This window comes from Lycium ferocissimum, chromosome 3 (genome assembly GCF_029784015.1).
Source record: "Lycium ferocissimum isolate CSIRO_LF1 chromosome 3, AGI_CSIRO_Lferr_CH_V1, whole genome shotgun sequence".
Classification (NCBI taxonomy): Eukaryota; Viridiplantae; Streptophyta; class Magnoliopsida; order Solanales; family Solanaceae; genus Lycium; species Lycium ferocissimum.
In genome coordinates, this window is record NC_081344.1 from 12,774,219 (window position 1) to 12,779,333 (window position 5,115).

Sequence of the window (5,115 nt, forward strand, 5' to 3'; positions counted from 1 at the left end):
TGAAAACAAATCAACTAAATCAATCAAAAAAAAACATGCATGAACACACAAGTACTATTAAACTACCAAAACTGAAATTAAATTAACCAAAGAAGGATTATTTACCTCTTTCGAGTGCAGCGAACTGGGGCAGGGGTCTGTGATCCGACGCGATCCAAACTCGCTCAAGAACAAAGTGACGCGGTTAAAACCAAACGATTCTCCTCCACAGCTGAAAGTGGACAGAGATCTGAAGGACGAAGATGATTTTTGAAGCTGGTATTCGAAGATTAAGCTAATAGAGTCTTTTAAGATTGAAAGGGAAGAGGAGGCGGAACAAAAAAAAAAAAACTCCCCCTTTTGGACTCTAAAATGCTCATATTTATAGGACGCAAGTAGGGTTTTCGGATTTCAAATTTTTTGGCTCCAAAACGAGAATCAATAGTCGTTGGAGGTCAAACCCGATCTTCTGCCGATTGATTTTCTCTCAGAAATTTGAAGTGCATTTTTTGTTTCTTTGCGTTCGTGACAGAGGCTTCTGTTTAAAGCAAGAAAAAATACATGAGAATGGAGGAACAACTCTGCGTATGGAAAAGAAGGGCTGAAGCTTTGCTGAAAGTGGAAATGGGGATCAAGAAAAGAGAGGGCTGCGGCTGAGGAAAATGAGGGATTAGGTTTTCTGCCCTTTTTTTTTTGTTTTTAGAAAAAACGGAAAAGGGGCCAACCGTGTATTGTTGGGCTGGTAATGGGTCCGTGTTGGGGCCCTAAAAAAAATGGGCTGGCCTTTTGAAAGTGATTTAACAACTTTTAATAAATCATACATTAATATATGCTTAAGTGAATAAATTATGCAATGCAAAGTATAATTACCAGTAGTCACATGGCGGTGAAAACTATACGATATCATAATAGTTGCGCGATAAAGTTTAAAGGTAAATAAATGCTATTGTTTAACTGTATAAAATAAGTGCGATGCGTTTTACATAAGACAGTAAATAGAAATGTTAAAAACGACCATCGCGATTATAAAATTGGATGCTCGCAGTACGATGAAAAATAATAATAATAAATAATAACAATAATAACAATAATAAATAATATTAATGATAATAATAGTAATAATAATAATAAGATGGCGATTATAATAATATTAATAACTATAATATTAAGTGCTCGCAGCGAAAATAACAATAATAATAACAATAATGATAATAATAATAAATATAATATTAATAATAACAATATTAATAATAATAAAAATAGAAATAATAATAATAGAAAGCAAATAATTATGGTAAAGTATGCATAACTATTTGCAAATAAATATTTTGGGAAAGAGCGGGACAAAATCGGGTGTCAAAAACTTGTCCCTCTTTGACCGGTAATGATGAAAGAATTTTCGGACAAAGACGTTGACTTAGTAGCCTGTTTTGTCCCGACTAGAAGAATTCGGGAAACTATAAGGATAAAGGAAATTTGAAAGAATTGCGGCCGAACCTCGGTCTCCGAGTTGCTTACATATCTCGGGTTGCACGAGAATCAGGCCGTGTGTAGTTCTAGGATGACTACGACACCTACGAATAACAGGTCACGATTGGTACGAATCTTTGAAAAATATTATCCCAGTGTCGAATTATGGTGACACTGGGTATTATGACTATGATCCCGTGCGAATTCGATGATCGGGTTATGGATGGGAACGGAATATTTGGAGGGGTAGAGACGAGTGTTCGAGGTAGACCCTTGACCGTTGTTGGGAAGTCGGACTACCCTTCCCAACAAATTTCCCCAGTTCACTGCCGAAGAAATAGTTTCACGTTGCGCTAAAGCTCCTGCGAAACTTAAACTAGATAAATAGTTAGTAAATAAATATCAAAAGTAAAGCGGCGTAAAATAGCCTTAGCTAAAGCTAAACGCAAATGAGGTCTTAGGCCGATGATTCATGAGAATGATGCCTTTGGCGATGAGTAATGAAAATGAGGCCCTAAACCAGAAGATGAGGCTATTTAAGCCAAATGATCTATGAAAATGAGGCTTTCTAAGCCGGCATAATGAGGTTTTCTTTAAAACCCAATGATTGATGAAAATGAGGTTTTCAAACCAGCATGACTCATGATGTAAAGCATTTATGCAGTGAATTTTAAAGCATTTGTGCGGTGCATGCGCGTTTGAAAGCATTTACGCGAAGCAGTTGAAAATATTTATGCAGTGCGTGTGCAATGTTTCATAAAGCAAGCCTGTAAGGCATTTGAAAGCAAGTAGTGCATTTGAAAGCAGTAATGCAGTGCATTTGAGAGCATTTGTGCGGAGCAAATGAAAGCATTTATGCAGTGCGTGTGCAGTGTGCATGTGCAGTGCATTTAAAGGCATTTGTGCGGAGCAAATGTAAGCATTGGTGCAGTGCGTGTGCAGTGCATTTGAAAGCATTTATGCGGAGCAAATGAAAGCATTTGTACAGTGCGTGTGCGGTGCATTTGAAAGCATCCATGCGAGTAGCGTTTGAAAGTAATGGCGCGATGCATGTGCAGTGTATTTGAAAGCATTTATGCAAAGTAGCAAAAAATATTTGTGCATCGATACATTTGAAAATCTTTGTAAAACTTAATCACTAATTCATCGTAAAATTCGAGAGTTGTTAGCAATTGAGGGGCATAATTCCTCCTAAATATTATAAGAAAACTCAAACCGTTCGACGCATAGTTCTTGCAAGGCTGTAAACACTATAGATTTTCACCTTTCGCAACTCTGCAAACCTGCACTCAAAGAAAATTTGTAAGTTTTGGGGGGGAGGTTGACTCGTGTTGACTTTGAAGATCCAGCTCTTGATGCTTCGTGCTTCCAGCTTTGTATGGACTTGTAACCTTCGCCTATTTCTAAGTCTTGGCCAACTAATAAAACCATTTGATAAAGAAAATCATATTATTATAAAAGGAAATATGCATAAATTTATGGTAAATATGTATATAGTGATAAATAATTTCTGCCGAACTTTGAACCGTGACACGTTGTGAAACAAAGCGAACGTCCTTTCTCCAAAGTCTTTTCGTCTGTCTGACGGTTCAATTGACCTTATCTCTCAATGTCTTCTTGCAATGATGCCCTTAAAAATTGTCCCAGTTTCTGGCGTAGGAGGATATTGAATTTTTTAACACGACGAGACCGAGCCTTATATAGGCTGCCTACGTATCCCCTTGTCAAGGAATACAAGCAAAAATAAAATTGAAATTTTCTAATAATGTGACCGCCAAAGCGTAGTTCAAGACATGCAAAAATAAAATTAAAATTTTCTAATAATGTGACCGAAGCCTATGTAGGCCGCCTACGTATCCCACCACGGGAATCAGGTCAGGCGTAGTTCATATTACAAGCAAATGAAAATTTTAGAAATTTCTATCTTAAAGAGACCAAACCCGATGTGGGTTTCCTACGTATCCCGCCGAGGGAATGTAGTTTTCATTACATAGAAAGACATTACAAAACATTACATATAAAATAAATGAAAAGCTCCTAGACGTAGTATCTCTTGACGGCATCTGCATTGATAGCTTTTGGCCACACTTCGCCATCCATTTCTGCTAAAATTAGTGCTCCTCCAGTTAATACTCGGTGAACCATGTAAGGCCCTTGCCAGTTAGGTGCAAATTTTCCCTTAGCTTCATTTTGGTGTGGGAATACAACACCAATTGCCCCGGTTTGAATTGTCTCGGTCTTACCTTCTTGTTGAAAGCTTTGGCCATTCTGTTCTGGTAAAGTTGTCCATGACAAACTGCATTCATCCTCTTTTCATCAATGAGCATCAATTGTTCATACCGATTTTGTATCCATTTGGCATCACTCAACTCAGCTTCTTGGATAATCCTCAAAGATGGTATCTCTACTTCTGCAGGTAACACAGCTTCTGTTCCATAGACCAAAAGATAAGGCGTTGCCCCAGTTGAAGTCCTAACAGTGGTGCGATAACCGAGAAGGGCCAATGGCAGTTTTTCATGCCAATGTCGGTAATTATCAATCATCTTCCGCAATATTCTCTTGATGTTTTTGTTGGCTGCTTCAACTGCTCCATTCATCTGAGGTCGGTATGGGGTGGAATTGCGATGAGTAATCTTAAATGTTTCGCATATCTCCCGCATCAAACCACTATTAAGATTAGCTCCTTTATCTATTATAATTGACTCAGGGATTTCGAATCGACAAATGATGTTATTGCGAACAAAGTCTACCACTACCTTCTTCGTCACTGACTTGTATGAAGATGCTTCTACCCATTTTGTGAAATAATCGATGGCTACCAAAATGAATCTATGTCCATTTGATGCGGCCGGCTCGATAGGACCAATAACATCCATGCCCCAAGCTGCAAATGGCCAAGGAGAACTCGTCACATTTAATTCATTTGGTGGGACGCGAATAAAATCACCATGAATCGACATTGGTGACACTTTTGCACAAAACGAATACGACCGTTTCCATAGTCATCCGTAAATAGCCGGCTCGTAGAATTTTCTTAGCCGCAGTAAAACCATTCATATGAGGTCCACATGTACCGCCATGCACTTCTTCAATCAATTGACCGCTTCTTTGGCATCAACACACCTTAGCAATCCTAAATCTGGAGTCCTCCTATAAAGGATTTCTCCATTTAGGAAAAAGTGATTTGCTAATCTTCGAAGTGCTCTCTTCTGAACACCGGTTATGCCTTCGGATAGTCTCCGCCTTAAGATACTTCTTAATTTCATAGTACCAAGGTTCTCCATCGTGTTCTTCATCTACATGGAAACAATAGGCTTGCCGATCTTGCACATTCACCTTGATAGGATCTATGTAATTCTTGTCCTGGGATCTGTGAATCATAGAGGACAAGGTCGCCAAAGCATCGCCGAACTCATTTTGAGCCCTCGGGGACATGCTTGAATTCCACCTTGATAAATCTCTTACACAAATCTTTCACACAATGCAGGTACGGAAGTATCTTCACGTTCTTAGTGGTCCACTCGCCTTGTACTTGATGAACCAATAAGTCAGAATCACCTATAACCAATAATTCTTGTATGTTCATATCAACGGCCATTCTGAGTCCAAGAATACAAGCCTCATATTCTGCCATATTGTTGGTGCACGGAAACCCGAGCTTTGTCG

General features: G+C 38.7%; 1 pseudogene; it reads right to left on the bottom strand.

The window, feature by feature from the left end:
- Window positions 1-3,486: 3,486 nt before the first annotated feature.
- LOC132050952 (uncharacterized) lies at window positions 3,487-4,506 on the bottom strand (annotated as a pseudogene).
- Window positions 4,507-5,115: the final 609 nt, after the last annotated feature.